Source organism: Melospiza georgiana, chromosome 1 (genome assembly GCF_028018845.1).
Source record: "Melospiza georgiana isolate bMelGeo1 chromosome 1, bMelGeo1.pri, whole genome shotgun sequence".
NCBI lineage: Eukaryota > Metazoa > Chordata > Aves > Passeriformes > Passerellidae > Melospiza > Melospiza georgiana.
In genome coordinates, this window is record NC_080430.1 from 121,100,428 (window position 1) to 121,112,478 (window position 12,051).

A 12,051-nucleotide genomic window follows, 5' to 3' on the forward strand; every position below is an offset into this window, starting at 1 on the left:
CATGTGTTTTTGTTGTTGTTGTTGTTTTAGTTCTCACAATTTTGACATGATTTCATGAATTTTTAACACTCCTGGTTAGCGCTACTCCCTCAAAAGCACATGGCAAACAATTTTGGCTGATATTAGTGCTCAGCCCAGCAACCAGCGCTGGCACTGCAGAGGAGAAGCAGCCACCTGGCGCCCTGACTGCAAACAAGCTGGCAGTGAAGCATAGCAAGTAAGGAGAGCTCCAAGGAGGAGCTGAGATGCACTTAATAGGCAACAAGCAGCTGGGCTTAGGGGGCCAGGGAGCACAAGCAGCAGCTGGGCAGCCCATGCAGAAGGCATGTGTGATAAACTTGTTTTCACCTCCAAGCTGCTGGAAGCCTTACTCATTTTCTCTTTGACCTTTCTGGCTTTGGGAAGCAGTTTCTCAATTGCTTATGGAATAAACTGCCTACATGGTGTCTAATTGAATTCAGAGTCAGCTGTGGATGCTCTTGATGCTGCTCTAGTTAGTTTGGCAAGAATTTCAAGGTGGAGGGGGTTTTTTGTTTGTTTTTGACTCTGCACCAGGCACTTCAAAGTCATCCAAATAAAGCTATTGTAAAGCTGCACAGAAATGTGCTGCTGTCTAGTTGCATGGAAGAGAACAGATTTAACACTTTTCAGAAAGATGCTTTATGGGTCATTGCTGGTGCTATTCAGTTACTGCATTTTGATGGAAAAAAGAGTCATGAGAAACAGATACATTTTTCCTAGCCATATGTTTGCAACTTATTTTTTTTTAATCCTTTATGAATGCGGTGATGTAGGGATCCATGATTCTAAATAGCACTTGTTAATGAAAAAAACCAAATATGTCTCAGTATATAAAAATGGATGTAGCTTTTCTAAAAAGCAGCTGTTTTTCTTTCAAAGCCCAATTTACCATAAAATAGGCTTTATGGCTTTATTGCCATATGAGTTACTGCTACTTCCTTTTAAGGCTTTCATACCCTTAATGCTTTATCTGGCTAATCTTAAAAACAACCTTAATGTATCCATATTCATTTCAATAAAACAACATTATTAATGGATTTCCTTCTGTATTGCTCATAGCAAGTAATTTCATCACTAGTCAGATTTTAAAGATGGCCTTCTTGCTACTCTTACTTGCATAAAGCTATTATAATTAAACAATTTCTCTTGAAATATCCAGTAGAAGGTTTCTGTGAGCAAATCCTTATCTTGAAGACTTCAGCAATAATTTAAAAACACCTACAGAGCAATCAGTTGTACTCTGTATTAACAAAGTCTTCTGGCCCTCTGGGAATATGTTTCCTAAAAATCCGACCTTATTCACTGTTCAAGTGTCTTTCTTCTGAGTCAATACTTACAAAAGAGGGAGAAAAATAGTTTCCTGCTTCCTGGAGTATTGTTTCAGGTATATCTACATAATACTTAGAGAAGTAGCAAGATAAGAGCAGGGGAAGTCCTATAATCCAACAACTAAATTCAGAGAAAGATATGAATTTGATGAAAGCCAACTCACATGCATGAATGTGATGCTATCATTTCATTGCTCTGGCTGTACATGGACATGCTTCACATTTAATCCAATAAACTATTAATGTAAAATACAGAAAAGCTCCCCTGGGTTTGGGATTAATCAAAAAAAACATTTAAACAGACCACTGGTTTGACAACATTAGCTTACTTCTTGCTATATTGCTGAATTTAATTGTTTTTAACTATCAAGTTGCTGGTTAAAAGAAGATATATATTTTTAAGTTAAATTTCTGACACAACAGTTCATTAGAACTTTGATTTCTGGTTTTTTTTTTCTTGGTATGTTATATAAAACTAAAGCATAATCAAATATGCTAAACTAAGGCATAATCAAACAATCAAATTTAGTTGGATGACACACTTTTTTTTTGATAGTACAGTCAGCTACTATTTTCTATGGCTTGTCTGCCCTAGCTATGCAGCAAATCTAAAATGTACTGTCTGTAGAGGTTTCCTCTACATCAGCTTTAAACCTATCAAGGTGCATCTTCAAATGAAAACACTGCTCTGGACCATAAGTTCAGTTCAATTGGCAAAGCAGTCTAGTGATGTTTTCACTTACACAAACATAGTACAAAGGTAGAAATTTCACTTTATTAAGAACTGAAATTTAATCTACGAAGCTTTGTAGATCTTTGTTGTTGGAAGATGGCAGTGCTTTAGTAACTAATATTACACCAGCTGCTATTCCAGAAGTTCTGCTGTAGAATTTGCTGCCCTCTCCAGCTCATGCATCTTTATTGTATGAAGAGTATCTGTGTTTGAATCTCACAGTATTGAAGAAGTTTGGTCATTGTTTTTCTTTAATTATTATTAGCCAGTCCTGGAGAATGCTTCTAGTTCTAAAATGATTAGGTAAAATCACTGAAGCAATGTCTTCTCTAGATCCCTGGACCTTCTTTTGAGAGCTTGATGATAAAATATTGTTCTAAATTGAGAGACAGAAGAGATCTTTCTGCCCACTAAAACCAGCTATGACACAGCTCTGAAAAGACCCACAGGAGAGTAACTCTTGTGAGTTACTTAAATTCTGAGCTGCTGATGCTCACCAGGGACCTCCTCTCCCAGAAATGTACATGTTTGCCTAGAGAGGGAGTGTGATAGGAAATGGGGCTGGGAAGGGCCCCCAGATATCAGGTTCTTGCTCTCTCTGATGCAGCATCTCTGGAGAAGGAGAACCCCTCTATTTATCTTTAGAAAACCATGTACCCAAGAGCTTGTATTTGGCATTACAGCTCTTTCTCAGAACAAAATCTTGTCTCCTTGAATACATTATGTCTTAATTGTCTCCATCTTGCTTCAGCTCAGATAGCAATGAATTGAGATGCCACCCAAAGCAAGAAAATGAATTAGTGGTCCTGTAAATCCTTTTGAATTTTTGCAGTGTTGCAAATGTGGCCAGGATTTCATTCCAAGTTACAAAGAGTGCTGAAGTAGCATTTTTACAGCCCCACAGATTTGTTAGGAGCACACAGGGTAGACATGCTGCTGCTCTGAGAAACCTTGCTTTTGCACTGAAAACGACATGAGATGAAACAGCAAAGAGTCCTTTGAGCATCCTTGCTTCAGCTGTTTTTGCTGTCTCCAAAAGTGCATGAGGATTTTGTGAGTGCATTTCAAAAACTTGCCAAAATACTCCCTGGGGCCTGATAAGTACAATAATTCAAAATCTCTCCTAAGTGCCCCCAGAAATCATTCTCTTCCTCTTGATGTGTATAATCCAACACCTACACACTCACAACCCCAGGTTTAATAAAGTCTGGGGCCCTTTAGCTGAGATTCCACAGCAACTTATTCTTCCTATCCCCTCAGGTGAAGTTATATTTCTGTGTCCAGAATACATTATCTGTTATTGACTTTTCATCTGGACACAGATCTTGCAGAATTTAAAATATTTTGCTATGAGGATGTGTTGAAAACATCTGATGGGCTTGCCTGGGGTATTGTGATGCATAGGCCTTCTGGGAAAGACTGCATCAACCTCATCTGTAATTCTGTGTCTGCTCTGTGCAAAGACAGGAAGCTATTTAAAAAACAGAGCTGAAGTTCCTGATGTAAGAACAGCCAAAACTCCAGAGACAGATGTGCGCTCACTATCTCTCTTTCAAGCAATTAATCCAAAGTGTGAATTAATGTTATCTTCTATCTTCTATCACTTTTTCTGCACACAAAATGTTTGTAAGAGAAATACCGTGTTCAAATGGTGGAACATTGATTTTTCAGCATTTAGGCATGTCAGAAGAAGGCTGACTTACTTAGGAAAAGTAAATGTTGTACCCTGTAGATTTTAAAAGGGTAAGAGAAGGAATCCAAAAGTGTAGGAATGTTTATTCCAGTATTGTGATTAAGTATCTATATTCAGAATGATTTATTTGTCTAGCTTGAGGTAAAAACATACAGTATGTCCTTCTCTGCTTCATTCCACTGGAACCACATTCAAGTACATAAGATAAACTTCAACAACCCTTCATAATACTTTTTATGTTACTTCTGTCTTCACTAGTGATTCAGAAATCTGAGAACATTGACAAGTGTCATGCAGAGGGGTCCTTAACTCTTCAGAGTGGTGCAATGAGAGATTACCAATACTGAGAAATAATATCTACAGAGAATGTTGATGTTTTTGGCTTGACTTTGACCTGTGATGGTCATGTGGTGTCATGCTTTTGTCTCAGCTGCTTGCCTGACCCATGATACTTTTCAGTTCTTCCTAATGTAGTTATGAAATGCTATACACTGATATGTAATAACAGATGGTGAGATAAAGTTTTATCCTGTACTTAATACAGAGGAAACACTGATGTTTGTGTATAAGGTTATCACATCTGTGATGTGCCACATCCTTTAGAATGGTCTTCTCTTATTCACAGCATTAATAAATTCTGTGTTCAAAAAGCTGCACTCATTACTGAACAGTGAAAAGCATCATATCTAAATTGCCCTGCTGTCTTTTTAACCTGGTGTGTTCTCTTGTTCTCAAGGCAAAGTTATCCTAGCACAGAGCAGCCTCCAAGCAGCTGCACCTTCCTGGCATCCTGAAGGATCATTTGCATCCTTGATGGTGTTTCCAACAGATTCTGTACACACTTCACTGTATACAGTGATGTTCCAGGTCTTGTAGTCCTCATGTTTTATGAGCTTGGAAGACATTTAGTTTTATTACTGTACATTTTTAAAATATCATCTGAAGGTTTTCATAATGCTTTCTAAAGTATTTCTTTCGATTATAGGTGAACTTTGACGCAGATTAATTACAGGGCTACATTTTTTCCATTAGGAATATCTTTTCTCCTCCTTCTTGTTGTCTCCATATGAAATACTTTTTTATTTCTTAATTGAGGTGGCTACTCTAATCCAAATATAGCATTTTTGAGTGATTCTGAGAAGCAATGATAGTTTTTCCCTCCTATTAATTGTAATTTACCACTACCATAGCATGTTGGGGAGAGAGTGTGATAATTGAGAGACTTGAATAAAAAAACTTCATCTTTTAGCATGTTGAATTTTTGATTTTTAAATTCTTTGTTATGTTGTATTGCTTGTAAAAGCTACATTTTTCTATTTGAAACACATTCATAAGATCTGCCAGTAAAAAAATCTCTCATTTCTCTGCTTAGTGTGCCAGTAGTTGGCCTACATTTTGATTTCATACCCTATGATATCATAGGAATACTGTAGTGTTCTGTTTTATGGCCTTCATGCTTCTTCAGTGTTGAAGAAGTTTGGTCATAGTTCAATTTAGCAAACTAACTTACCTCATAGCAAACTAAGCTTTATGGTTCTCACAGGTTTATGTGAATTTCTAGAGACTCTTCTCCATTCTTAAATAAAAAATTAGTAGTTTTGGCTTGTGTTTTAGCTTGTGTTAATTTGCATTTCTCAGTAGAAAAATACATGCCACAGGACAAGAGGAATTTTCTGGGATATTGTTTGTATAATTTCTTTTATTTTTAAAATATAAAGAGGATGGCATTCAGCCACCCGGAATATGTAGCTGAGTGTCAGCCAATGCGATGGCAGTCTGATTGCCTCCAGGTAAAGGCAAAGGGGCATTTGCCAAGAGTACTGAAATGCAGTGAAATGTTCCCTGAGAACCACAAGGTTCCATTTCTTCCAGCAAATCAAGCTCTTTGAATTACTCTCCTTCAAGGGCTCTGTGGGCATTTTTGCTGTCCTTTTTTTTGCCCTCTTCATTGCCTGTCCTCAGTACATGTCTTTCCACATGAAGCACTTCCTCCTGCTTATAGGCTGGAGTGCTCTATTGTCATTGTAGCCCTCCTCGGTGGGGTGTTGGAATGGCCTCAGATGTGCCTTCTCAGGTGGAGAAAATTTTCAATGTGTTGGGAAGTGAAGGGAGTTTGCACACGGGTGTTTCTGTGCTGCTGTTTGTGCTGTGTGAGTGTGGGGACATTTCCGTCTGAGCCAGCGGAGCTGGGTGGGCATCTCCGCTCCAAGCTGCTCTTTCTCAGGTGCTTGGTCACACATTCCTCAGCGACTCGCAGCACTGCTGCTGGGCTACCTCATCATCCCTTTGAGCTGAACCCCTCCCCTGATTGCAAGATCAGTTTGGGAAACAGAGATCCTTGCTCACACCCTTTGATGCACCCCAGATCCTCTGTGCTCTCAGTTCCCACATCCTGCTGGCAGCACTGCGACACTTCTGCAGCCATCTGACACTGATGTTCCAGGAAATGTCCTGCTGCTGTCCTGAGATGAGCAGTCCTGTCTCATGTTTGAGAATAAGCTCTGATCCACAAGTAAATAATGCAGTTCTCATCCTTAAAATGATACAATTGTTTACTGTTCTGCTGCCAAAAAGGTATCTGGCTCTGGACAGGGCTGTAAGAGAGCATTTAAAAGTGCTTTCTGCAAACCACGTATTTGATGCTGATGTGCTGAAACACTCCAGAAAGTGCTTCTCTCAGTCCCAGAACTTGACTTACAGACAGTATTTACTGCAATCCAGTTGTGACCTACAGAGCTTTCAAATCTTCCCTTTGCTGTGTGCATTCTGTACACAGAGGTACCAATTTCCTCTCTTATGAGGGAGAGAAAAGTTATTCATATGGTGATAGATCCTGTAACTTTACAGAATGAGAAAATAATTTTATTGCTGGCAATGGAAAGCGATATTTATATCACAGAGAGGAGGGAGACTCTTCAATATATTATACAGAATTCTAAATTTATTATACACATTCAATTTTTCCATTCAAAAAGATTCCTTTTTGATATGATTTAAGGTTCCTATGGTGAAATATTTGAAAATTGAGACTTTTTTATTGCTTGTGTTGCCTTGAGGGTGAAATTGATCATGTAATAAAATATACTTGTTCTTTACGTATGATTGTGAAGCTTTCTTCTCTACAGAATAATTTTGAATTACTATTCTACTGGCATATTTCAGAGGAGTAAGATTTGGTTAGGGCAAATTTATAGGAGGCAGGTAGAGTAAACAGATACAAAGTTTAATTTACCAGTATACACATAAGTGTCTTTTTTTGTGGGAGGATTAGAAAATTAGTTTTTGAGCTGTAGCCCAGTGCAAACCCCAAACAAATAGCAGGGTTTGACTCTTTTGGAAAGTGATTGTGTATTTCCAATGATGACAGGCAGTATCATTCTTTGATTTATAGCAGAAAAACTTTCACTTAATATTGACCATATGGCAATTTTCACCACCTACATTGTGCAGGACCTGTGTCAGCAGCACACAAAACAATGAACCTTAGTCCCAGGAAATGTTTTGTGTGATAGAGGATATTGCATTGTGGCATATTGATTGATTGATAGCACAAACCAGTCATAATTAGATATCTCTTAATCCTTTGTAAACATGTGGCAGGCTTTTGAACCTCATTGCATTATTTGGACATTATTGAATTATCAAGTATGCCAGCTTGTTTTCAAATTGTAGATTTGAAGCAGATTACAACAAAAAGACGTTATGGAACTAATTTATTTAATATAACCCACGGTTCTATTTTATACATAATCTATATTAATCTATAGTTTTAATGCCAGAAATAGGGAGGGAGGAATATTATTGGGAGTACTTGACCTTCATAGAATCATAGAATGGTTTGGGTTGGAAGGGACCTTAAAAATCATCTAGTTCCAAATCCCCTGCCATGAGCAGAGATATCTTGCACTAGACCAGGCTGCTCAGAGCCCCATCCAACCTAGACTTGAACATTTCCAGGGATTGGGCATCCACAGCTTCTGTGGGTAATCTGTTCCTGTGCCTCACCACCCTCACAATGAAGAATTTCTTCCTATATCAAATCTAAACCTACAGTCTTTCATTTTGAATCTGTTTCCCCTTCTCTTGTCACTACATGCTCTTGTAAATAGTCCCTCCGTTTTTCTTGTGGGCTCCCTTCAGGTACTGGAAGGATGAGAATATTGAAGATCTTTCACAATTAAATTTTTCCTCTGGCAGTTTATTTTTATTTTTACAGTTCAAATTGTTGTACTGCATATTGGAACAAAACTGGAAGCAGGAACACTTAACCTGTATTTGGAGAGAAAACAATTTTTTTTCACTCCTTAAGGAAATATCCATTACTGGAATTCTCTGGTGGCAGTGACTTGGCTGATATGCAGGACTGTGGGAGGGTGTTGTTGATACAAGTGAAGAGAACTTGACTTGGTACCTCACTGTACCCACATTATTTATGCACTGGGTATGTGTGGCCAGTTGGAAAGGGAACTTCTTTGGTCTGTCTAGCAGCAGTGCCACCAGACATGCCAAACATCATTATGTAGGGCATGCTGTTCAAGATATTAGCTCCCATTTGGCAACATGTCTTGCCAAAGGGCTGTGTAGAGCTCTGCCCTTCAGTTGACTGGTATTGGATGATTTATTGAATACCTAAAGATTTGTGAGCTAGACATAACAATTTCACTGAGGCTGGATATCATCTGGCTCTGTAGCTGGACTGCCTAGGGACCAGCATGTGCCTCCTCAAGCCATCAGGGCCTGTTCTGTTCATGCTGAGACTGCAGCAGTTACTGCTCACAAACTTCCCCTTTCCTTGTGCCAGGGCTTATGTGTTGCTGGCTGTGTGATGACCTGAAAATGAACCACTTTCTTTTGTCAATCACTTTCAGCCAGATTATTTCCCAAAGCACTAAAGTACTAAGCCTAAAGACTAAAACTATATTTTGGGTCAAAGATGGAGCTGAGGTTTACAGAAAGCTGTAGCTAGTTGAAATGCAAATAGCGGTAGATCCAGGAAACAGTAGGATTGTACTATAGGCATATGGAGGTGGGGCTGGAGAGTGGGAGGTGAGGGCTGGGAGGGAAACATTCTGATCCACTATAAACAGACAGTGCATATAAATAAACAGTAAAACTATATGTGGAACAATATGGTCAGTATGCATTACCGACAATTACAAACTCTCACCGGATCCCAGATCCTTTTGCAATCAGTTTTGAACTATTGACTTTACTAGGACTTTACATGACTTTCTCACATGTGCTTTCTGATACTATAATTGCTTTTATAATGGAAAATGGAATTAAGTGATAAGAGACAGAGAGAGAGCTCAAAACACATTTACTGTATCTGTGGTGAGAATGAATTTCTGTGATGATAAAGTAAGAGTAAAAGTAAGTTCTGGGAAAGACAAGAGTGGTAATTTTTGTAGTCAAGGAGAAGAAAAATAACCTGATAGAAAAAAATTATGTCGAACTCCTTCTGCCTCAATAACGCTAATAATGGTTGGCTGGAAACCACTTAGCTCTCAGTGACACTCACTCTGTCCTTTCAGACATTCATTTGTTTGCAAGTCCTGCACACCAAGTTGTCCATCAATATATGTTCAAGGAGCCAGCACTTGGGTTTGGTTAACAATCTCTCCTGATAAGTCTTACCAAAATCTGCTGCATATCCCTCCATAAGTCTCCAGAACACTTACGTGTCAAACTTCAACAAATTATTCTTCCTGATTTTTTCCTTTTTTTTTTTTTTTTTTAATAGAATGAGGTACTTTCTTTAGACACACCCTATGGTATGCATACTCATTTCAGCCACATGAAATCACAGTGATTTTCTATAGTATTATCTACAGTTGTAAACATTTACTAAATTTACAAGAATGGACTGCTTTCATTAAAAGTACCTCAGTCCTGTCATGGACTTTTCGACATCCTTAGGCCCTAAATATATGGCTTGTAAATGTGTAGTGTTTAAAGTGCTACTTATGTTTTGTTTCATATTAATATAGGTGATAACAGACTTCTAAAGAATTCTGCCCGCATTTTAGGATGTTGGATTATGTGTGCATTTCTTGAGTCTTTACATTAAAAAAACATAAGAGCCACATTTGGTAGAAGTCAGTGCAGCTACAAGAGATTTATCACTGGCAAACCCTTTACTTTTATGGTTTACTTTTATGATTTGTCATGATGGAAAAAATATTTCTGTTGCTAATGATGATAATATTGAATATAATGTTTCTTTAGCAGAATTCTGATGGGAATTCATTGTTCTTGCCTGACATGCTTTTTCAGAAAAAGGTATTTTATTTTTGGAAAAAGAATTTTAAGTTCTACCCAAAGTATGCCAAATATGTCTCTATAAATGTAACATATACTGACTGCCTCTATATTAAACATCAGTGTTTACTAGCAGCCAAAACAATCAATACTGCAATAAAAGTAAACAAATAAAGAAACTTGTTTTTTATTTTTAGTTTTTTGCCATCCAATCAGGTAGGACCAGTTTTTACTGCCTTTGATGAAAACAGAGTACAAAGAAAACTTAACTGATTAGAGAAGTACAGTTCTTAGACTGAAATGATGAGAAACTTCAAACTATAGGCTGTAGACCATCACCAGTAAAATTTAGGAGCTTTGATACTGATTTTCCAGCAGTGAGATTTCACACCTTTTGCTTTCAGATTTCATTAGTGGTCTGAGACTAAATTAAAAGGGAGAGGCTTCTCTTAGATGCCAGGAGAGTTGACCATCCTTCAAACTTAGTAATTGTGCTGCAGCAATTAAAATGATACTAACAGCATTCTGGGGTCCCTTTTTAGCAGATTAAGAACTCTGGTTCTTCTTCACTTAAAAACGGCTTTAAATTGAACATCTGAAGTCAGATAGATTGCATGTTTCCCTGAACATTTACAGACTTCCCAAAATTGTTTGACCCTTTATCCAGAAAGGAAGAAAGGAGTTACTTTACCTACTGCCAATGAGCTGAGTAACATAACTTGGAAGATTAAATAAAAGGGTCTCTGGAAAATTGCCAGGCTTGTTTTAAGACTAATGCCATCTATTTTTAATAAATGTTGACATGGCACTATCTTCTATACAATTAACAAGCAGGTTAATTGTCCTTCCCTCATGTGACACAGTCCCTGATCCCTTTCAGCTGCCAGTTTGCTGCTACTAGAGTGTGGGATCTCAGCACCTCAGGACTGATGTGCAGAGTGACCGAGACCACCCTTGGGGGGCTCGGGAGTCCTGGAATGTTGCCAGAAGTTTCTGGTGGCTGGACTTTGATCCTACATGGGAGATGACACCTGTATGAGGATGGGAGGATTTCACTGGGGTGAATGGTGAAGGGATAAGTTAATTAGAGTGTGAAACACAGGGTATAAGATTTCTGTACAGGGGGGTCTAGAGAAATAAGATGGAGGAATTGGGGCGTGTCCTGTCCTTCTTCTTCTTCTTGGCCTCCATCTTCTGTGGTGATGGTGGCACTTTGGGATTGGTTATTACTAAAGGTGTACTGGTCAATAAGGGTAAAAGGTATTGGGGGAAATAGGTAAATATTGTATACGTAGTTTTGAGTATAAAGATAAGTGACCGCCCCGGGGACGCTCAGTGTGCTCATGGCTGGCGTGCTGTGCAGACCTCTGTCGGGCCGAGAGAAAATCTTTTAGATAAATAACTAATAAACACTGAAGACCGAGAAAAAACCTGAAGCCTCGTTTCGTCCTTTGGAGCGCGGGCTGCCCAAGGCCACCCCGGGCCTTTCCAGGTCATTAAAACAGCCGAGAAACCGACACTAGAGGAGGTTGTAAATAAGAACTTTTCTGAGTGACTTGATAGAGGGATGTCTTGTGTTACATGCAAAGGTCTTCCCCATGCTTTATGAGTTGTGATGGTAGAATAGGAACTCACTGTTGACAGAATTAATTCCTAATATGCTGTCTATGGTGGAAAGGATGCAAAAAATAAGGCAAAGAAGAAGTCACTTGAATTATTTTATTTCTCCATAAAGCATGCATTATGATTACATTCACTGTCATACTTTTAGGTCCACTTCCATTTCTGTGACCTGTTATTCTGCATGCAAGCTTCTGGGTTTTTTTTTCAGCTACTCTTCCTTATTAGTTTGCCAAGGGCCATTTAATGTCCTTGTTTAATGAGATACTTTCCTTGCTCATGCCTACAGTTGGATTGAAATAAAAGAGAATTCAGAATTTGGTGTAATAAATGGGCTCTGTCCTCCAGACATACTCAGAACATACTTTTCTCGTATATGAAAGCATTAAGTTGCT